A 25,356-nucleotide genomic window follows, 5' to 3' on the forward strand; every position below is an offset into this window, starting at 1 on the left:
AAACTGGCAGTAATCATGACTAGTAAAACAATATTACCCCCTCACACCCTTTTTAAATTGTCTGCTTTGCTCCTCACCTCCACTCAGGTGTTTGGAGGGGGGATACATTAATCTCAATATTTGGATTTGGTAACCCTGTGGCCTGGGACAATCTGAACATCTGTGGTCCCCCATTGCCAGAAACTTAAATGTGTTCTGTTGATCTGGGTTATTCCCGTTCACTGTTCGCACATAAATCTATGAAAAGTAATGCACTGTAATTTTATGTGTAGTCCACATATTTATTACTGTAGAAATTATGCCCAGAGCAAAGAAGGAAATCAGGTGACGTAGTATACAAGCACTAAACTCTGTGTAGGGAGTCAAGTCGGGGTGGTGGATGGGTCTGAAAATACAGTAAAATCATGATGTTAGAGACCATAATCCATTTATGTGCGGTGATCTGCAGTTGCAGTTCATCCATTTTGTTTAACAGAGACTATACATTGGCAAAAATGCAGGGTAGTTACAGCTGATGACGTGAATGCACTGTAGCCCCCGTCGTTTGTATAATATTCTGAGTGAACAGACTTGAAACAGATAACTACATATTTGCACACGTTTAAAAGCAGTTTAAAAGCCCATGTGTGTGCACATTTCTGGTTTGAATGAATAGCTAACTACAGTATTTTGTTAATTTAAGTTGTTTTTGATTTTTGCATGTTGTTTGTAAGTGTAAGATAGTTCCAACACAAACCAATAATGAATATAAACAAGAATATTCTACTGCAGAGATGTTGCAGTGGCTACTAGATTCATCATGCTGGTGTGCTTGTTTGCATTAAAGGGTTAAACTGAGCATTTATGAGGAGCTTTACTGGAGATTTCAAAATATTGTGATATACATTGTGTATCGCAATATTATTTATAGGCTTTATCGCCCAGCCCTAAACCAAAGCACAACATTTGGTCTAATCCCAAGTTGCTTTGATGCCTAACCATAACCGTCATCTTTTGTTGCCTAAACTTAACAGTTACCTTTTGTTTCCTAAAGCTAACCATCATGGTCCACTCTGGTTACCATTTCATGGCTTTAAATATAAAGTCATATTTCACAAGATATACAAACCATATTAATAGTGTGAAATAGAAAGCCATATTTCATTAAATATCCTACAAACATGGTGATGTGTTGCATGCTATGGTCTGTGATGTACAGCATCACTACTCAGGATAACTTGCTATATTTGTGAATGAAGAACTGATGCTTACATTGTAGTAGATCACATATAAGCAATCTTCTAAGCTAACCGAAGGAGCTTCACAAACACAAAAACAACAACAACACATTTATCAATACCTTTTGAACTGATTGTAACCACTGCACTAAATAAAATGCATGGACTCTAAAACCGAAGGGGTATTCCACTTGGACAGACAGCCCCGCCCCTATATGCTGAGTGCTATCGACAGAATCAATTGAAGGCTGCACTCATCAGAGGTTCAAACTCAATTGTCCCCCAAAATGGAAAGTGATTTAGAGCCTTAGGTCAGAGTCGATCCCAAATAACACATTAGGGCACATCTTCCCCTGCTCGACCTGGGACACCATGACCCATTGGGGGAGAAAAATATCCAGACATTGGGAGGCCCCCGGGCGCCCCAACCGCCATAAATGCCTCAATGTCACCAATCTGAGCTGAATGATGGTCCGACACTGGACATGACCACCCTGGCCTATAATTATTTTTAGGCATGAACTCACACATACTCCAACAGAAACACAACAAATGCCTACAAGCAGCAGGTGATGGCATTTAAAGCTACTCTAGTAAATGTTCAGAATACTGCATACAGCATGTTGAAGCACCTTACTGAAGGGGAGATTCATTTAATTTGAAAATGACAGTTGAGGTGACAGTTAAAAAGAGGCTGCAGCTCAGCTGTATGATTCAGGCTGAGCTCCCCTCAAACCACTGATCTGGTGATAAAACAATGGAGGTATGTAAGTGGATTCCACAGGGTGTAAGTGGATTTCACAGTGAGCAAGTTTCCACAGCTACTCCTAACCTGTGACCTCTTTCTGTGTTTGCTAACTGTCTCCCACAAATAATTCTACCCCCCCGGTTGTATGAATTACACAGACAGTATGGATCCTCAGTCTCTTCAGGCCCTAATGAAACTGGGCTTGTCCACCTGACATTTCCATCCCCCAGGGCCAAGCCTTGCGATGCTGCAGCCTCATGCCCTGGCCTTGCCACTTCACACTAATTGCTGCCTCATAAGTAAGCACCACAGCAACAAATCCAGTTAACGACAGTGGCATATTGATCGCTGGCAGGCAGGCATGCAGCACCCCTGTCCCTAGGTATGGAGGAGGGGCACTGTGGCTTTTACAACCTGAGGGATGGCCTGCACCCAATAAAGAGCAGGTCTCTCTGACAAAATAAAAACCAAAAGAGGGTCAGAGCGATACAATTACCGCTTGGCAGCTCTGACCCTAACTGTAGGTGAACAATGGACTGCATGATGATGGTGGGAGTGTGAGCGTATGTGAACTCGTGCGTGTGTGTGTGTGTGTGTGTGTGTGTGTGTGTGGGGGGGGGGGGGGGGGGGGGGGCTCATTATAGAGGTAGGCCAGGAGACCTGTTCAATTTGCTCCATTAATGAGCGCTGAAGAAGCACTTTTGCGCTGTCCCAACAGAGCCATTACAGGCCTAGTCTTAGCACTGAGGAAGACTTTGCACTGTGCCACCAATACTGCTGGCAGCATTGGAAAAATTACGCCAAACATATCTAAAAGTTATGAATACACAGAGGCTGTTAAAATAGCAGCCTATAAATCCATGAGGTCATCAATACAAAAATACTGCACTGATACTTAAAATGCTTTATGGTTACATGTGTGTGTTAATCATAATTTCACTTTATTTATGGTGTTTTATTGTATTTTAAATATTGTAAACAACTCAACATGTTATACGACGTGTGCTGTCTGATATTGCAGAACTCTGGGTGTTTTATGCAGTAAACAGAGTGCCTAATTGGAAAATGAAACAAAGCATATTAGTCAAACTACTCATTTACATACTAGAATGGCACAAAGAAAAGGCAATGCTGCATTTCCTCTCATTTATATGTGCAGCAGAGCACAGTAAAAAGGTGATAGAATGAGGCTAAACAATGGGAGGATTAGGGAGACTGCATTTCTACTTAAATCTAACATCTATCTTAGATGTTATTTTTCACAGATATTGCATATCGTACATTAACTAAAGCTGGTAAACATCAAAGTTGTAAGCAATCATCAAAGAACATTTTGGCACATTCCATAATCTGTTTTAATGCAGCACTAAATTACTGTTTTCCATTGCCTTTGTTGTCTAATCTGGCTTACTTTCAACCCACACTGTATCATATGGTCTCTTCCTCCAAGAATAGCTCTTTCTTCACTTCTAAGCTGTTACAACAGACAGTAGATGTTCATTTTCTCTTTTATCCCAGCCACATTCCAAATTCTGCCTCACAGATTTGTTCTACTTGCTATAGTGACTGAATCCACATTTGACTAATGTAATGTGTATATTAACATTTCCATCTGCTGTTGATATCTCACTTCAGATTGATTTAGAAGGTGTTCAGTAAAGATAAAGCAGTGCATCCACCCTTGTTTCTGGATCCTTCTGCTTCGTTTAGACTAAAGTGTGTGTTGAATCTGTTCATAATGTGGCTTTTTTTTCTTCAGCAACAAATATATTATACATTGATTGTTTGGGTTAGTGGGTCTTATTTGAACATGGGTCAGTGGTTTACATTTTGAGCATTGCAAAGTAATTTACTACTCGGGAGTGTGGAAAAAAGACATCTGGTTTTACCACAAAACTTACAAGATGGCCACATTTGGACTAATAAAATTAAATTCTGATTCTGGTACAACATAAACCAGACTAAACACCACTTGGTTTCTGGTAATATCTATCTGATTCTCTCTGTTTCATACAACCTGCCCCTCCCTTCACAGTGTTGACCCACAAAGAGTCAACACAAGCACTTCTGAGCTGCCCACTGATTTTTTTTGACATGAAGAGACCGTCATAAAAGTTGAATGATTTCAAATCTATGTCTGGCTTACTGGCTAGAAGCTGCTTCGAAAGCAATTCTCTTTCACCATTTTCACCTTTTTGGCAATGAGCAGAAATATGTGCGCAACATTTGGCATGAAGCATAGCTCTTTAGGGTTTATCAGGCACCTTCAGCTGCATCCTTTTATGTAATCAGTCAAAATTGTGAATTTTGCCGAAAGGTAATGACTTTGCAGCATGGTATGTGTATTTATATCTGTTCATACACATATTTGTCATTGCATATTTGGGTTTGGGTTTGGCTTGATGTAGTGCACTAGAATGGCACTTTGAAGCATCTATTTCCTTGTTTTGATTTACAGTTAACACAAAACAAAAATGAAGCAGGCACATGCAACAATGTAACATTACATAGCCATAAATTATAAATGCATTCCCAGCAGGAGTGAATCATAAATTCAGAATAGAGGTAAAAGCAAACAAAGAAAGTCACAATCCAGTCATATCAGAGTGAATAAGCTCTGCAGGGTTACTCAAATAACCTACTTTTTTTTTAATGATCAAGGAGGAAATTAGCTGTTGTGTGTGTGTGTTGCCACTGTTGCTGTGGCTGGTGTTTCAGCCTTGGAGGAGGCAAACAGAATAAGTGTGTGGGCATGCAACCTTGGGTCAACAACATTATTTGGATTTTACTACACTGCTGTGCTGTGCTGCTGGCCATGAGACTTTACAGTGTGCCATTAAGGTCTAACACATAAAATGGAAAAGGTCATCTCTGCTCTAAAAGTGTGAGGTTGTTTCCTTTACAACAGAAAGAGAGACAAAGATAAAAGAGTGGGGGAGAGGCAGAGAGAAAATCTCACTTTAAAAACAAACTGATACAAGTTGTAAGATAAGAACCATCAAAAACAAACAAAAAAACTTGTTATATTGTAAATCAATCTGGTCATGTTGTTGTTTTTCTACCTCTTGGAAGGATTTGTTGATATTTAATGTGGCTGTACTGGGAGGGGAGCCTATAGATATTTGTTTTGTGCTCCTTATTGTGTCCTATAAACTGGACAAATTCATGTCTATAGTTTCTGGTATCCTACAATTACAGGAGATCGTAATTGTACTCCCACTATCTTCAGGATCAAAAATAGGATATAAGAGAAACAAGAGAGGATGTGTCGGTCAAAACGATTGCAACAATTTAAACGTGGTGAGCAGTTTGAGCTGAGCTTAATGCTTTCTGTGAGACAGTGTCATCGAAACACCTCACAGAAAAAGGCCCTGTTTTAATAACGCCCCTTGTTCTGAAACTACCTATTGATTTTCACTGTGTTGTGGGGCAATGACCCGTTCTGGTTCCTGGCTCCCACAAAAGCTAAATTGAGCCATTTAGAACATGGGTCTGTCTTTAGAGACTCTGCACAGCACTGACTCCCCCAGCCAATTTATTTCCATCAGGTGGAACTTTTTTTCTTGGAGCTGCAGAGTTTCACAATGGACCTGCTGCTGAAGATCGTGGCACACAATTTCCTACTTCCTATAACCAGCCTGAGTTTGTGTCTCACCCCTTTGTTTTATTACAGTTCAACATTAGACTGCAACACTGCAATAGAGCTGAGTTTTTTTTTCACAATCAAGTATTGTGGCCATCAAAAAATGAGAACACAATGGGTCGCTGCCTCAGCTCTACTCACAGCCGACTGTCAACTCTACTGGCCCTCTGACGCTGAAATGCACTGACTGGTTGACTTGACAAACAATGCAGAAAGCGCGAAACAGCCATCGACACAGAAGTAACAATGTGACACAGGCATGATGAAGGAATGCACATGCCACTCATACACACGCCTGCCCACAAGCATGCATGCACACGCACATACCTTGCATGACCCATATCATTACTAATTAGGGATGGGTACTGAAGACCAGTCTTTAAGTAGTACTGGGTCCTGGTTGGTCAGAATGTTAAAGTTTCTTTTTACCAACATGCAGCCATTTGCTCATGATGATGATGATGCATTTTTTCATGTTTCAAGACGATGTAATGTGGGTGTGTTTACCTTCTGTGGTATGCAGTTATAATGCAGATCCTAGGTTAAAATGGTCTATAGATTGAGAACTGTAACTGTAAATCAAAGCGAAAGAAAACACACTGGGGGTAACACGGTCTAACTGCTCTTTAAATGTAGTGTTTGCTTTGCATTTTCAAATGTTTCCTGACATCTGATGTGCTACCTAATTTATAAGTAGCTAACTACCTATGCACTTATATACTGCACATGTAGAGGCACTGCTCTTGACACATCAGCCTCTACCTGGAGCAGAAGGCAGGTTATTTAACCACAGTTGTTGTCTAGATCTCAGACACTAAAGCCCCATTCATGCATGAGCACATGTGTAAATACAGCAGGTCATTGTGCCGAGAATTCACATTGAGCAAGTGGGCGTGTTGATGATGTTTCTATCGTGTAACTGGTGCAAAACCAAAAGTAAACAAACATAGAAGGGGGAAGAAGGGTCATGCACAAAGATGTCAATGGAAATGTTTACCTGGAGAGCCGACCCTTGTCTAAACCGAAAGGAATATTTCCAGTATGGGAAAATGTGTCTGAAAGGGACAATCTCCTGTTCTGTTCTATGCTGTATGTGTGATGGCATCTCTTGACAATGTTCATGTTGATAGGAGTAAAGGGTTTGATTCTTTCTCACTCTCAGTGAAAAACTATTATGAGTAGACCATAAATCAATTTGCAGGGACAAAAAGGCCAAATAAAGGATACATTGAGTACTGGTCCACCTAGATATACTATTGAATCCCATTAGAATTAAGAAGGAGTTCCAATAAGAGTACTGCTAAGTATTGATGCCAATAACCAGTGTTTATATAGATTTAATACTAATGATTCCCATCCTTTGTACTAATAGCTGTAAACTACAGCTATGGCCGTTATAAATTCCAAGGATCTCTGTAAAACAGCCAGCTGAAGCAGTGATTTTTCAATTGTCTGTACTAATGAAGTGTGTGGATAAAGTGCAGCTAAAGCTAAAAATACTGCATACTAGTGTTAACAGCAACAATTTGTTTACATGTACTGTCACTACAAGTGTCCTATAGCGCTGTAGACATTAGAAGGCTCATTAGAAGGGGGTTTATTAGGATTTCTATTATAAGAGAATCACATTTAGCTGTCTGTGCATGCTACATTCATATCACCACAGTCAGTGTACTGTAAGTGTGATGTAAGAGAAATGCAGCAGTACGCTATTGAAATCCTGGTCAAGGATCACCTACAGGTACAAAATGTGCTTTCCATCTGAGTGAACTCAGCCAAAAGATGAATGGAAGCAAATAAACCGTCATAAAAATGATCTGAACTGGAGATCAAACAGGAACTGCTTCATTTCATATCCTCCATCAAACTTAGGAACAAATCTAAATATTTTTCTCTTTTGAGATGGCATGAAAAATAGTGTAATTGCAGTCAAGAGAATATTAATACTGTACCATAATAGGTCACTTAAGTTATAGCGTACATGAGCATATCAGAAAAAGCATGAAACAGTGCTCATTGGCAGAACGAGAAAAACTGATAACTGAAAGTGAGAGAGAGGAAAAACATTCAAGGTCACCCTCGTTCTTTCCCCCCATGAGTGCAAAACATTTCAGTGTACAGGGCTGCAGCACATTCATGGCTCAAACCAATTTTACCAGAGGAATCAATATGGCTGAAATATTGGGCTTTTATGAGTTGTTACATTCAGCTTGGGGCCTTGTGAGCAGAGGAATGTGTTCAGCTAGATTAGATTTAAACAGCCTAGGCATTGAGAAGGGGGAAACAAACTAACAGGGGAAGAACAAAGAGGCACAAAGGCAATGCTTATTATGAATATTGTTATTATTATTATCGATTGTTACATCGATAGAGTCCTGGAGCTCATCTGCATAACATCCAAAAGTGGCGTCATGTGCAATGAGTTACAACTTGTAGTTAAAAACCTATTTGATATTGATATAATATGACTTTAAAGAGCTGTATGCCCATGTTACAGTGGTGGTGTTTAAAGCCTATAAGCAAACCTAATTGATTGTTATTCATATTTAATGTGGTTTAATTAGGCCCATATTTTGTTTTGCTATTCATTATTTATTTAACTTTTGTTTCATGTGTCAGCATATTGCTGCAAGGTGTGGCCCTAATGATTCATGGAGTTGGCTGTATTTGTTTGGGTATACCTATTTGCCCACTTCTCTCTGTTAGAAAAAAAGAAATATGGTAATCGGATTATATATTTAAACATTTACAACCTGGGCAGTATCTCAATTCTCTTTGGGCCGTCATGTCTATTCAATGCGGTGCAGGTGGTTCTTGTCATTTCTGACAGTGGTCTCTTTGAGACCTTGTAAAGTCTCAAGAGGTATGGAAAAGAACATCATGTCAACCCAACTGCCGCAGAGCCACTGCTCAACCCATGCCTGAAAAGAACAACTGAGAAAGCCATTAGACAGCCACAGTGCCAGGGAAAAAGGGTGGGCCACAGGGGCCCCCTGGCAGTGCTACAGTCATTAATGCCCTCAATTTGCCTTAATGGCTTTCTCAATCCCAGCCCTCAATTCCATCGTCCCCACGCCAGACTGTATTTCGTCTCCTCTCACTGCCTGTAATTAATCCATTCATCTCTAAAAGATCCGATCAATGCTGTCTGGAATGAGAGCTACCGTGCCATGGGAATAGTACAGGAAAATCATGTAGACCATGCTTTGGTCAAAGTGTTTGTAACTGGACTGAAAATGAAAATATTGATAAAAACACAACTGCAAATATTGTTGATCTCCAACTGCATATAGTAACCCATTTACTATGTAACATCAATATCATGTTACAAAGAAATACATGTTGCACAAAAACCCTTCAACACTTCAATACATGTCTGGACTCCTGCAGTGAGCTATTACAAAACTCAATAGGATCATAACGTGAGCATTCCTACTGGAGATGATTTTTCAATTCCAGTCCCATCATATTAGTTTTCCAAGCTAAATGTCATGCACAGTATATATATATATATAAAAAAATCCATTTCCAATTTATATATTTTAAGGGGAAGAGTAGTTGTGCGGGGGAGTAGTATTCCACATGAAGCCAGATCCAGTTACCATCATATCTATCATGATGTTTTTCTGAAAGTAAAGCTTGTTAGAAGTACATGTTTGGGTTGTAATTGAATCATTTTGGTTAAAAAAAATAATTTTTAAATTAAAATGCATGTGCATTGATGTGTGTCTTTGTGTGTGTCTTTGTAAGCGTGTATTTTCATGATTCAGAAATGCTGGCTGGCAATCAGGCATCACAGGCCCTCCCACTGACCCCGCTACTACCCCCCCCTTGGTCTGGCCTGGGATCAATAAGTAATTTTTTTGAGCTGATTAGTTTACAGCAGGAAGGTGGTCACTGTCTGATCTGTCCTAAGGATATAATCAAGCACTAAAAAGTGCCATTATTGCCAATGTATTGTGAGAAGTGTTGGTGTAATGGTATGGTGTGATACATGTTTAATGGTTATTATGGACCATGATGCATAAAAGGCTTGAAAAAGGAGACTTTTTACCCTGACAAAAGGCACTTTGCCTAAAATAAATCAAAAATAGTGAAGGATGCTTTTGATTTGTGGTTGAAAATACACCATGTTGTTACACTGGTTAAGGGTGTCATCAGGGAAAAGCTGAGAAAATGAAAGAAAATAAGTGGGTAGAAGGGAATGGCTACAAAGAAGTCATTTAGGGCCTGTAAGACGAGTAAAGAGTATAGAAGGCATAAAAGTAATTTATGGCCCAGATTAATTCTTAATTTGTTGGATGGAGCGTGCCCATCATTTTTGTATAAGCATAATCTTCCAGTAAAACTGCTTTATAACTGTTCATAATCATGTGCTAACTTAGTTCATTAATCATGTGTCTCACAGTATGACTAGAATGTGATTAAAAGGGAATGTTGGTATTTTTAAACCCTCTTTTTTCATGTATTTGTGTCCGTGTGACCAATGGGACCAACAACTTTTGAAATTGGTCCAGTATTCAGCAAGAGCTCTGTTAATGGCACCCACAAAACCGGCTGCAGTGTAATCAAATGGGGAAATTGTGCACTGCCAATGTACGTTCGCTAAAAGTGCTTATATTTGCGACTGATTCCTGCCTAAGATTGTTATTATGTTAAGTGTCTGACTGTATTATGGAAAGATGGTAAAGTCGTGTCCTGAAATCTCGCAAGGTGACTTGTTGCCAGAAGACAGCAGTGCCGGAGTTTGTTGTGTTGGAGTACAAAAAATGTAGCTTTGTGCTATCAAAACAGTTTCGATAAAAGCACGTTTTTGAGTTTGCTCTTCTCCAAATTTTGTTTACAGAATGTTGAGCTACACTTTCATAGACAAACGTCAACTTTGAATACGGACAGGCTGAAGCTGTGGTTAGTTGTGCTACAAATGGAGCACTGTGCCTTGCAGACCATCTGGTCTGCAGTTACTATTTTCACTGGAATGCTTACTGCCACCCAAAGAGGAGGAGAAGAAATCCTATACCAAAGTACATTTCCCTGAAGTAAAAACGCTGCTCCAAGAGTAGAGAGCTGCAGACAGAGTTGAGGCTAATGTTATTAACTAAAGTTACTGTGTTGACCTGGCATTGTAGCATGTCAGGATAACACCAACTTATCCATCTTTCCATAATACAATCAGACATTTATAATAACAATTTGAGCCTGTCAGTGGAAAAAAAACAAAAACACTTTAAGTGAACGTAAATTGACAAGTCGCTATTGCTCCGTATGACTACCAGATGCAGGGCTCTCACTCAACATTGGACCAATTTCTTAAATAGTTGCTCCCATTAGTTATTTAGACACTAATTCAGATGAGACAATGAGACAGTTCACACTCTATACCATGGCAGAAACCGACAAACATAATTTGCTATATATCACTGTCAGTCTTTATAGAACAAAACAAAGAGGTTACTAAGAGCCATACTGATGTGTTATTAAACAAATAATATTTCACTAAGTAAATAAAAAAATATTTTCCTCAGTCTGTGGCCAAGTGGTGTACATAACAACATATTACAGCCATGTGCAAGCTGTTAGTTTAACACATACCTGTCTGTCTTATAATTATAGAGTGTAGAAGGAACCCATACCTTCTACATTCACTTCATGTCGGATATTCTTCATTTGGGCATGGTCCATATTACAAACTACTGAGTTGTGCTTTCTTTAATTGATACGTGCTTGTATGCTTGTATCTACTGCACTATCTCTTCCTAACAGCAGGATGTCTTTCATGTGCTTTATTACACGTGCTCAACACTGGAGGCTTTCAAACTCTCCACTATCCCTTATTACAGCGCTACAGCAATCTGTTGTACTTAAATGTATTCAATAAAAGTGCTAAATTTCATAACTACAGGACAGGTACTATGTCGATGCTACTAGGTACTGTGTCTCTTGTTTTTTTAAAGATCTATAATCATATACCAAATTGCAGCTTTAGGTAAAGCTAAAAAATTTGTTTTTGGTTTAGATACTGTTTCCATGACAAACAGCAATACAGCAAAAGTTCAGAGTGTAGCAAATATAGTAGTTATATGATACTCTTTAGAAAATGACATGTACATGAACATAGTTATGGCACCTTGTTCTAAAATAAACAAATACAACTATCTACCGAAACAGAAAGAGCTTTAGAGAAAATACAGTTCTGGATAACATAAACGGTCATCTGATATTCAGAATATGCTGTAAATGTAGAAAAACAGTGGTAAATAAATGAATCCTATCAAGTACATCAAATTATCAAAAGCAAAAACATTACATTAAAAAAACAGTTTTTTCATATATAAATTACTTGTAAGCTGCCATTGTATGCAGAAGCTGCAACCCATATAAATATTTGTTTAAGAGAGCCAGTGGATCTCCTCTAATGGGTGCAATGAACTCTGATGATCTTGGAGTGACATTCCTCATCTATGAAAAGCAACACAGTGATACTAAAAGAAAGCAGCCAACTTAAAATACAAACATTCTGGGGCTTTTAAAGTTCAGTACTATATCTCTGAGTATTGAACTTTTAGGACCTTGTGCCTGCTGTACATTTCCCCTCTGCTGTGTAGCCACAATTTTGAACCTTTCTCCCTTGAGTACCATGATGGTGGTCATAAATTGGATGTGTGTTTAACAGCGAGGCGGCCAAGGCTGTCGCTTTGCTTCTCATATTTTAACTTAAATGCAGGTACACCCCAAATGATTTACAATCTGACCATTAAAATGACATCTAAGAAAAAAAATTACATGGTGTAAGTCAACCTGTTAGGACAACATTTTACTTCTCTTTGTTCTTTTTCTCACTTAACACACATCCCAAATGGCTCATTCTTTCAGCTCAAATCTCAAATTTGACCAGGCAGAGAAAAACTGAAAAACAAAAAATTAAAAAATAAATAAATCAGTTGTGCAGCATGTGAAAATAAAGACAATGTTTGAAGGTTTAAATGCTTTACAACGCTTTTAACCAGTCATGAATGATATGTGAGTTCTATATCTGAATCTTTTTTATATTCAGTCATCCCAGTAAGAGGCAAAAGTGAGTGTGGTACATTTAACAACAAGGTAATTTGAAAAAGAAAAGCTATTAGAATAATATGCCCTCTACTGGGTTCTGGCAGTAATGTTTTAAAAGGTTGCCACAGAGAAGACTTTTTTAATTAATTATCTTTGACAGGACAATACCATTGAGTATTTTTTTACCATGTCTTAACCCTAAATACAATGAAGTATTAAGTATTAAGGATGCGTATACCTGTGCAAAATAAGTTCCTGGGGAAAAGGTGACCATACCCGGAAAAACAATATAACTGGGGCAAACAATGGAGACAGAAACCCCTCTGGTTGCACTGCAATTGTTCTCTGTATGAAGATGAATGGTTGGCCTTAATCTTTGACAAAATAATCCTACATAAATAAGAACCTCAAGAACAAAGAGATGATGCTTATTCAGGTAAGAGGAAAAGCTAAGATATGCATATACTTTGGCCAGGAACCAAAATAGTCCCAATGAATCAATTCAAAATCAATTTATTAAAGTTCAATTCAATTCAATTCAATTGTATTTAAAGTGCCAAATCATAACAAAAGTTATCTCAGGATACTTTACAGAGTTGGTATAGACCACACTCTATCACTTATTATTATAAAGCAAATCAATAATTAATGGAATGCATTGTTTATAACGCTATAGACTACTTAGGGTCACATATCTTAGAGAATGCTGTATTTCATTGTAATCAGAAATCAGGAACTTCCAACTTCTGAATCAGGCTTGTAGTGAGTGCAGAAGTAAAATAAGAACATGTGTGTATGTATGGATTTAAGAGGGTAACATGTAGGGGACGGACCGGAAGGAGAAGAACATGTGGTAATTAAATATACAATAGATAAAAAAATATATATATATGGCAACACACATAGCGACCTTGAGCCTGAAAAGATTGCAGGCTCTGAAAGAACAGGCCCGCCTGCATTTACATGCTACCACCAAAGAGGTCGCTAGAAACAAGGTATCTAAAATCTTACGGATTATGACTTTAAGCATAGGTTTACATCTTCTGCTACCAGAATTAAAAATGCAACATAAAGACAAAGCTGCCCAAAACCAGGCTCATTAAATTTGATGACTTGAAAATGAAAACCGTGTGTTTGAAAAATGAAACACACACACACAGTTCCTGCAGGAGAAGGAAACCTGCATTAAAATAGACAGTATGAATACCTTTTTACTGCTGAAAATACATTAAAGTTTAACAGAGAAACCTCAGACAGTCGCTCGCAGCCAGACATGGCTAACACTGAGTAGCTCGGGGCAGAGAGCTAAACCATCAAAAAGGCTTTTTTAATCGTTAATATTGCTTGAAATAGCACCAAACCTCTGCAGTAGCATGATAACAGTCCCTACACATAAAACGAAGCACCAACATCTAACTTAGAGAACCCAGAGTTTAGAGTGTTTCACAATGCTACAAGCATTACCAGCCGGCTCTGTTCATATTGAGAGGCAGCCCAAACAAGTCAATTACCGAGTTCAGTTCTATTGAACCTCAACAGAACTGAACTCCAGTGCATTCAGTAATCAACTTGTATGGACTACCTCTCAATTTGGATGTAGCGAGCTACTAAGGCTTGTAGCATTGTGAAACAGTCTTTTAATGAACTCCAGTTTCACTAACTACCTTGCGCTTCATTTATGTGTAGGGGATGTTATAATGCTACTGCAGAGGTTTGGTGCTATTTTGAGCAATATTAGTGGTTAAAAAAAGCCGTTTTACATGCGCTGGGCGCTCTCACCAAGCTACTCAGTGTTAGCCATGTCTGGCTGCTAGTGACTGTCTGGGATTTCTCTGTTAATAGGTGATCAACGAAAAAACTTGTCTTGATGGCTTATTTGATGTATTTTCATGCTGAAAAAGACCGTGGGGTTCAATTTCACTGGAGTTACATTTTAATGGGTTTAGACATTATGTTGGCAATACAGTTGATACAGAGTATTTCACCTCCTTTCCTTGAGCACTCTGATAGTATTTTGTAGTATATGCTGCACCCAACACTGAACTGTAACTAGCTACATGGTTTGCAACAAGGCAACATTAAAACACTCATTCAGAACTGCAGTTCAGCTGTTGGCCATATATATTCAGAGCTGCAACAAAAGTGTCGTAGGAATACATTACACTAGCATTACCTGGCTGTTGTACCACTTGCCAACTTGTCCAGTGCAGCACACAAAGCCATCTCTACCACTGTTTAATCTATTCTATGTCAAAGGATCAACCCCCAAGAGACCCAGAATATGAGTTGTTTTATGTGCTGAAATCACACGACCACCATAGCACGTACCCACTCACAATAACACATACATCCATGTTACTTGTGTGAAAGACACAACAATAGAATGGAGGTGAATTGAGTTTTGTAAAGAATGAAAGGTTTTTCTCATCCGTCCATCATGAATAATTGCAATCTAGTGCCTACATCAGTGGAGAGAGGTCTAAAGGGAAGCACTTCTTCCTGCTCACCTAGCCACAACAGTAAATAAGGGGGTTGGGAGGGATGCATGTTTTTTTTCTCTGAAGTGAGGAGATGGTCTGAAGAGTACCACAAGCAATTAGACCATAATGTGCTCCATAAACCTGAAAGAGAGGGGCCACTGGGGGATATGGCAAAAATACATTTACATGCCCATACCTTTAAAGGGAGTTCAAGCTATGTTAAAGAGAAAATGAAATTACTAGGCCATATCTCTGACACAACACCTTAAACTCTCTGTGTATACAGTGCAGTATACTCTACATGTAGACACACATAGGCACACTCACTTACACTACGTATCACCCCTTACTCGTTGTTCCCTGACAGAAACCACAGGGGGTCTAAATGTGACAAAACGGATTTCAAACAATTCAGATTGCCATTTATGGAGGTTAATTGGTTGGTCTGGTGCCAAATCCATACGAAAGCTGAATCTGACACAAGACTGTAGCACATACTTCAACTGGTTTCCAGGAAAAGCCAAAACACAACTGCTCAGCAAACAGACACTGGTGCATTTCCACAAGCCTGATCAAAACATGCACTACTTAACTGGAAAATAATACAGGGAGAAGGTCACTGAAAGGTCACTACACTGAAGTGGTTCTAGGATGTCTAACCACATCCAATATTTGTCACTGATAACTCAGTTAATGATAGCAGAACACTACTGTACTAAGGAAATTCGAGGTCCAATGCTGCAGCAAAGCTGTAATTTTTAACAAGCACTGAGTGATGACCAAACAGAGATTGTTACCTTTCTTTGACCCCACCTAGTACACTGGCTAAATGCAGCCATAAACAAGACAGACCTAATAATGATGACAGGGCAAGCCAAAGACAGTCAGGCATCTCGCCGCAAAGCCAGACTCCTGTGAGACTCCCGTGAGACTGTAAAATCCAGTACAGCTACAATAAAATGTATAAAGTTATATACTGTGCTACAAAGACACGTGTGATGTATAAAGGGTTTTATGCTGCACACAATATGCAGTTTTGCTTGATATATTTCACTGATGATGAGACTCCAAACAACCCATATATACTATGTCCTCAACCCGGTCTAACCTTACCCCAAGTTACTACAGTAGGTAGATATGAAGCGAAACTCTTTCACAGAGGTATTACATTTCGGCTAAGGTAATCGTTCGCCCACACAATAAGAACCATAACAGATAGGGGCCACATCTCATCCATGCCCCCATTCTGGACTGGACCTTATCTGCAGTGAAACACATTTCAGCTGGGGCTTGTCCTTAAGCAGGAGACTGGCCTGCTGACGGTGGGCTCTCAGGGCTTAACCTGGGCTTACTGCATCCTCCTCACCCCCAACAGATACTCCATCTCTCCCAGCCCCCTACTCAGCACAAGATCTAGCCCCAGCACTGGTCCCTACACAAGGCAAGACACTAGCTCTGCACAAAGAGGTATTTACAGAGCCTGTCAAGTTATTAAACTTTAATCCCACTAAGAAGAGCATATTCTGACAATGAATTATAGATGACACTGGTTAGAGTCTCCTATACGACCTCCATTCCACCAAACCCACCATGGTGGGTTTTAATAAACTGTATCATCAACTGAGTAAGGATGCTGCCCGCACCTAGATGGAGTTTCATATATATAACAGAAAAATATGGAAGACGCATGAGGGGAAATCTAATCCTGATGTGAATTACAGCTGTGGGGGTCAGGGTCTAGCTAAATCTATGCGCGCAAGGCAGCAGAGTATATCGAGCTGAAACCTACAGCACAGCAATTATGAAAAGGGTGGCGTTAATTCAGTCACAGGAGCTCGTCAGTGACCCTGCAGTTCATTTGTTTAGTCTACGGGGAGCTAAACAGAATTGCCACTCTCCCATCTGTCAAAAAATTGGCAAAAGTCAGTAAATGAGTTTTAAAATTCAGTAGAGACCAATTGTCCTTCCTAGAAATTATTTTATCAGTTCCCCCTGAGATGAGCAATGAAGGCTGTTCTTCTGACAACATCATACAATCACTTTCGGAAAGTAACATTTGGTACAGGGATCTGATGTTCTGTTTATAATTATAAACATTATCTAATGGCTTACATTAAATCAATTAGTTGTGAATTATTTTTAACAATAAAAAACAAAATGTACACAGATCTATTAAAATCACCTTTAACTGATTTAATTAGCCTTCAAACCTCCATGACATCTTGAAAAAGGGTCTTTTTCTTGTTTGAATAGGATGCAATATTCATAAATGATTTACATAAGACATGATTGTAGGGCCGAATGCTAGATTGATATTTTTTGCATAATAAAATAGCATGCATTACTCCTAAAACCCAACATAAAAAAGTCAGTTAGTAAAGTTTGTTTGGTAATTCTAAAGGTAAAATAAGTACAAAAGAAAACAAACAAATTTGAACTTATGAATACAATACCTACATCAGCAGGTCTCAAGAAAATATATCCGATAATTCGCAATCATGTACTAAACCATATAAATAGAAACAGCTGACAAGATTATCTTAAAATATTAATGACTCACATGTGTCATGGATGATTGTAACCTTGAATATTCTATTTGGCTATACATTAGGGATGTTAGATATGTGATTTTGATATCACATTTATTGTCAGTGGAATATCAGTTTCATGACTATTAATGAGGAAATGTACTATTCAAAACTAAGGAAGGACAGAGACACACAAGCATTCTTTTGGTCCTGCATGAAACATGTCAGTCTACTTTAAATTGAACAAGAGGGCGTTGCACATGCTCATAGAACTGGAGTTACATTCAGGTAACTACTACATATCCACACGTGATTCAGAAAGTAAAAAGGTAGTAGTAGTAATGTTGCATTTTTTTTTTTTTGTTTGTTTTAGTTAGCTCGACTTGAGCATTAGGGGTTGATGATTATCTTGAACATGTTGGAGTATTCGAAGTATGTTTTTTAGTCATGTTTAGAAGGCCCACTTTGCAAATTGGATATCCATTTTCTACAGCAGTTCCCTGGTTTTTTTGTAGATATCCAAAATGCTCCCATGCTGCCAATTTAAGACACTTTTTTACAGCTTTTCCTTTTAATACTTCAGGTAAGAAAAAACTGGCACGCATACACACTTGTTACATGACTTACAAAATGAGATTTTACTGCACACAACCAACCAACCATCCCTACTATACATTTCGGTTTGTATTACTGGAACCATGTCTAGTCTACCACCATTCACCTAATGGCTGGACAGTATGTAGCTGCTGTACTGAGGTCAGTGTGTTTGTTGTGTGACTCAGAGCCAGGATTACTTCCTGTATCGCGTGGCTATCCCATGTAGTCCAGACCAGGGGCCTCTCATTACAGCCTGGAATCCTGCTTCTTAATTGTAGGGCATGGATGTTGACTCCCTGATTCAGGGGTAATGGGATCCAGGGTCATCATTATCAAGTGCACAGGACCTACATCATGGAAGCATTTACGGTCTTCAAACAGCTGCTTTTTACCCCCAAAAACCACATTCCATTCCCATCCCCTTATGTAGAACCTCCCTTCCCCACAGTGCTAATCCTGACCAGTTGAGAAGAACAGTATTTATGGAAAGGCCTGAAGTAAACATATTACAGCTAGCCATGCTGGAAAAAAGACCGCAGACTGTATTGCTACCTGGCGAGTCAAGTGTCTTCCTATGTTTTGAATGAACAAACGGGCACGCATAGTGTTTTACAACAATTTACAGAAAGAAAAACTAAAAGAAAGGTATGTATAGGTTGTTCATGAGCATAAAAAAACAAAATGTGATACATGTTTGTCTCTTCAGGGTGCTTTGGATTCAACAAAAACATTAACAATGTTGGAGAGGCGCATATGGCAGATAGCTGTAGAGCCTTTGGAGAACCAGCAGTAGCTGTCATCTTTGGACACGACTATCAGCATGGTGGAGACACAACAATATGGAAGCAAACACAGTAATTACCTAGTCAGAGAATAGGATTGTGTTTGCGGGTAAATGGCAGGTGGTTATGATAAGTGGCGAGGCTATTGTGCCAGCAGGCCTTGCCTAGCCCCGTTAAAGGTGGGAGTCATGCAGGAAAAAAGATTACTACAGCAACTCTGTCTCATGGACTCCCTGAGTGTGGGCCTTGTGGAAAAAAAGCTTGATAGCTGCCATTATCTTTGTTTTAGTGCATGTTTTAGAGGCAAAAACATTTTAAGTAGAACCCCCCAACAGAAAAGAAAGAAGAAAGTCAGCATCAGTAATTGCATTACCAAAAATGCATGTTTGACATAAAATAACCCTCTAAATTCTCTCATCACAGTGGTGGAGTTTCACAGGGGTTATAATTGTACAATTTCCATTTAAATGAGGTTTACAGAACACTGTTGGGGACAAGAGTTGCTTGTGCTTTGACAGTGTAGTGCATATTAAATAAGATAGAGGAAAAAGTGTACCCTCTGAAACACTACAGTAAAGTGAAAATAAGGTAGACTCTAATGGCGTGACAAATACAAAAGGCAGTTTGTAATACCAATATCGCCTATAGGGCACTGTAAGGAGAGTTAGAATCTAATTCTTCTTTAATACTGTGTCCCTGTAGACCCTCAGCCTTGGCTACTATAAAAAGCTAGCAGGAGGGTTGTAGTGGGGATGTGAACAACCCTACTCAGAAAATGCTGTGTGTGTGAGGACTGGGCAGTGGAGCTGCTACAATTGGTTGTGATCTTATGCCCAAGGGGCCAAACCAGAGCTTGATCCTTGGGTCAGCCGAGCTCCACTCTCCGGTGTCTATTCTCTGCTGTGCTCCTTTCATCCAGCTCTCTAAACTAGTCATTACAGGGGTTCCTCTTTCCCTTAGGGGGAGGTAGCCTTTATATGGCCCTGTACTGTATACATGTCCAGTGTCACTGCCACTGCTGAGGCAAAGTAGGAGAGCAGGTGCGCACACAGTGGATTAGCTGGGCTCGACTGTGGCAGTGCAGGAAAGTGGCTTATATCTAAGTGAAAGATTGTGGAAGCAATGGTAGCTATGCTGGCTTGACTTCCAAACAAATAGCATCTTATCCTGAAAAGCAAGAGAAGGTACAGCACTGCAAAGAACAACGTGACATTGGGGGGCTGACAGATTGTTTATCAAAACAGTGTTTATTATACACATATACATTAAATAACGGTACCTTTAAAGGTACTGTTCTGAAAAAAAGAGTGGAATTGATTCCACACAGCTTTCAAAGACCATTCACCAATGTGAAATGTGAAATACCAGGCCCCCACCACAGCCACTTCCTGGTTAATCCAATACGGAAGTGCCAAAAACTGCAGTTTTTGGGTGGCCATGAGTAGTTGAGTAGTTTGCACAATAGAGCCGTTTCTCATTTACCCTGGTGTTAAACAGGCCGCTCTCACAGAATAATTAAACCTATCCAAGGCCTTGTACAAAAAAAACATTCTAGTCTGTTAGTTTAGTTTTTTTTTTATTAGAGGTTAAAGTTTATGAATAATTAGGGGCACAGCTTCTTGAGTGACAGTTAGCCCCTGGCCCTCACTTTGCGTCCGAGGCTAGTTGTCAGGATTAGCATGCTAACTCCGTCATCTTGACCTGGACCGCTGTCACTCATGTGGTGGTGTTACCATAAGTGACTAGATGGTTTGCTCTTCGATCGACTGTACAAACAGATGGCTTAGGAACACACCGGGTTAACGTTAGCTTTGTTATGCTAATTAAAGAGCCTCACTTGCACCATGACTTGTAGTATGGCCTACTATTGATGGCACATACAGTAGATGCTAATCTGGAGTAGCAGGAGGATTTTGGTAGCGAGGGTCAGTGTTTTACAGTCTATGGGCATGGTACTGTGTTGTATATCAGTCTAGATCATAGATCATATATGCCGGCTGTCTGCAATTGACTCGCGAAGCTGGTGTGTTTTGCACTTGAGACACAGGAGTGCCTGCACTCAACATCTACATCAGATGCTACGTCCGCTACCATCATTGCATTCTTGTCAACTGTTTTCAGCCGTACAGGCGACCCCCTCGTTTTGCTGAAAAGTAGTTTACTGATTCTAGAGAATACTGAGATCTTCAGAAGCTACTTTCCGTGAGGAATTATTCTTAAAAAAAAAAAAGGATATGTGGTATATACATGTGTTCCTGCATACATATATCATGCCAGTAGGTGAAAGTGTCACTCCTTGTAACTTATGCGTTCTGAATATACGCTGCACTTGTCCTGACTCCTGAGAAGTAAACACAGTTCCTCTTGATTTGCATTTTTAACACAACAATTTTGATGCTGCTATAGTGATAAGGAAGTTTTTCAATGCCCCCTTACTCACCGGGGGAATTGTTGGGCCTACGTAAATTCATATCTAAGTCATAGAGTGTTGTCAATACCTACTCTGTAAAGTGTCCTGAGATAACATTTGTTATGATTTGGCACTGTAAATAAAATCTCCACTAGAGACATGAAGCGCTGTGTCTGTCTCTACCCTCTTAAAAATCCTGTTCCCACTACAAAATAAAAATGGCTTCCCGTTGCAACATTGACTCCCACTCCCATTCATCTAGCGGCGTGTTCTGTTAGCTTAGCTCCCAGGAGCTAATGAGGTTAATCCAGTATACGTCAGCTAGATGGACATATCTCCCTCCGCCCAACGTCACATCAATGCCCTTTTTTAGTAAGCGGAAATGTGGCAGAGTCAATTTCTGACAAGATGGCGACTCTCGGAAGCGAGTACGTTTGGATCAAGTTAAGAAAACGGACCCTGAAGGAGAAACTACGTGCATTTTGTATACAGTTTATGGAAATACTGACGCTTTTATATAGCCACTAACGTGCGCATGGTCAGACTGGCTATCAAAACAAGCAACAGAGAAACTCGGATTACAACACAAACAGAGGGAGTGTGACTTAATTCCCTGCTTAGGACACTATTACTCCATAATATCTTTACATATTAATGCTCTGAATGCCAAGTACAACTCATTTTAATTGTGCTAAGGATAAACTGTGTGGGAGCACGTCTTACCATTTAGTGAGATGAATACAAATGTATTTAAACAGTGACATGACATAGTGAGAATTTCTTTTGAAAAAAGATGGCGGCTTCAGGATATATGCAAGAAGAGCAATCTCTGTCTGAACACACAGCAACACTTTCACCGCACATTTATCACAAATTTGCACTACATTGTGTAATTGATGCTTTAAATTTACAAAGAGTCACAAAGGAATTTACAACATTAAGCATACTAACACAATAAAGGGGCTTTCTGGATTCACAAAGCTGTCACTCTGTACAAATCTAATGACTATTAAACTTTAAAACAAGCGATCCCATTTTGCTGCTTTCTGCAGAACAGTCTGATGGAAAAAAAGGAATGTAAAGGGGAGGTGATAGAGAGGGGAGCTATGAAAGCGAATGGCCATATTGTTAAATTAGAGAGAACTGCTATAGAGACATTAGATAGGTTATTTATCTTATTAATCATTACCTACGTAAAACCTGGTGAAGATGTGGAAAATCTCTGTCCTTTGTCAATATTCTTCTATCAGAAGGCAATAACACTGTTAGCTTAACTCCCCAATGGTGGCCTCCGCTCTAATATTAAAACCAGTGGGGGTTTCATCAGAGCCGAGGGCCCAACAAGCAAGTGAGCATACACCATGGACCCCCAGCGCATTGCTTAGCCACATTACCCAGCACCCACCAACCCAAATTTCATTACTAACTCATTACTGAATAGAGCTCAGCCATGAGAGAGCAGCCCTGAATCATAAAGCACTCATTTAGAACCAGACCCAGTCACAGATTATCCTTATATTGGCCTGGGCTGCACTGCAAAAAAATGGGCCATTGTTTCAACCAGTAATCTTTGAATGTCCTTAACACCTAAAATCATATATAGATTAAATGATCTATTATCATTGATGCAAGGTGAACATATCAATGCACACCATCATCTTTAAGATGTGCCTTTGTTTTTGAAATGTTCCCTTTATATTGATTATTTTTATTAAAGAGAATGGTTTGTTTTGCATGTTTGGAGGAGCTATGTAATGAAATTGTCACAGCATATTTTATTTGCTGTTTTGTGAGTTGATATAATTATCACTGATTGTGTTGAATGGGAATATAATCACAGTCTTTGTGATATCAGCAAATATCGTATTGTTTTCCAATTAATCGATATAATAGCATAATAGGGCTGCCGCCAACTCAGAATTTCCCTGGTCGACCAGTAGTCATCATTTAGGTCAATTAGTGAACAATTCGTTCCATGTAAGGCCTAAATGTTTATTTACAAGTGCAAGAAGCATGTTAATTACGCTGTCATCTCCAGTCAGCACAACCCTATTGACTATCTTTTATTATTTTAGGCTGCTATTAATTAATGAAAAATACTCTCTCCATCAATGAATAAATAATGGTAAAACGGGACCAGTAGTGACACATTTCCTTGGAATCCCGGGTCTCGATGAGCAATGAAAGTGTCGAACAACCAGCAAGCGAAAAATTTAACATTTTGTTGAGTTTCAAGACAACACCCACGCAATGCCATAAAATTAGCTTTCAAACTTACCACCTGCACGAAGCATGCCACCTTTTAACTGCAAACAATGAAATTATTTTTATTTTTATTTTTTTTATTCTGCCTATTTTCAGGGGAAAAGCAAGGAGACTGTGGAACATTTATTTAATTTATTAAAATAAATAGCACAGAAAACTTAAGTTGCTTAACGTGTAACACCAACAAACATGATAAATATAAAACAATACTGTAAAACTACATTGAAAACTGTTCGTTAAAAATATATTAGGGCAGAAACTGAATAAACAGACCAAATTTTTTTTCTGTGGTCCAAAGCCAATGAAAATAACGCACATGTTTTTCAACAACTAACTCAGTCGGTTTCCCCCCTCTGCACTGAGTCTTCTCATTGTGTGTCCACGATGTAGGGGATAAGTGAACTCCTTGTGTTGGTCACAATGAAGCCCGCTTTGGAAAAGATGCGGTCCAATGGCTAGGAAGGGATGGCGTGCACACGCTTAGCTGCTCTGGCAGGCTTTGGATATTGTTCCTAATTTTTTTGCCACCATGCCATTGGACCCCCATCAACACTTCAGTCCTCTAAGCATTTCTTGCATATTTCCTGTTGACTACGATATAATGGCTGATAGGTTACAAGCAAACTAACGTGGACTGCTGCTGAGTGTGCCCAGCCACTTACATTGTCACTTACAAACTGTATAGGGTTTGATATATTTTGAAAAGGTGCAGTTCCTAATAAAGGTTATCTTTTTTTTTTCGACAAAGAGACCAATGAATTCTGGTCTGATCAATGACAGTTATGGTCAACTAACGTTTGGTCGACTAAAAGGGGCCAGTCCTATGGCATATCATGATCAAACTGATAAAACAAACAAACAATGTGTATGGAGATGTTCTAACAAGGAAAATGCTATAAACTCAGTAGAAAAAAAAGCCATTCAACATGAGACTGGTTTTGTGTGGGTTGTTTTTCTACAGTGCTTACCAAAAGGCCAAAGAAGGAGATTAAGCTCTGGTGGCAGCCAGTCAGCAGTGAGTCATTAGATATAGAAAGAAAGAAGTTGTCACAACCACAGGTCCTGCCCTCTTACCTAGCAAGTGCACAATAAGGTCGCCGAAGGAATCATTCAGATTCAAAAAAGAAAGAAAGAAAAGAAAAGGAGAATTTGATTATGCTTTGTGCACCCTACAGCAACTGAATGACCAGTACTATATACTTATGTGGGCAAGGGTGTGTAAGGGAAACTCATTGGACAATACCATTAATAAATCTTTTTTTGCTTGCTACTACTTCGCTAGTATACCTATATGCTAAAACGGCAGCAACCCTTAGCCTCAAACATATAAATATTGTGTGTAGAATAATAGGCAGCTAGTTTGGTATGTTGTCTCTAGAGTATATCCGTATCTGTTAAGTTAGCTACAATAACTAATTCAGTAGGCTTCTTTCTATGTGTACTTTCAGGTGAGACTCAGACCAAGAAATCAGAGACAAAATTATGTAAAATTTAGGTTTATTTGGCCAGCTTTAAGAGGCTCTCACTTCGTGGCCCAATTTGTTTTGTTTGGCTGGATTTGTGTTTGTCTCCAATAGAGTTAGCATGAACCATTGGCAGAATTGCCACAATTAGGAAAATAAACACTCACATA

Source organism: Echiichthys vipera (genome assembly GCF_963691815.1).
Source record: "Echiichthys vipera genome assembly, chromosome: 5".
Taxonomy (NCBI): Eukaryota; Metazoa; Chordata; class Actinopteri; order Perciformes; family Trachinidae; genus Echiichthys; species Echiichthys vipera.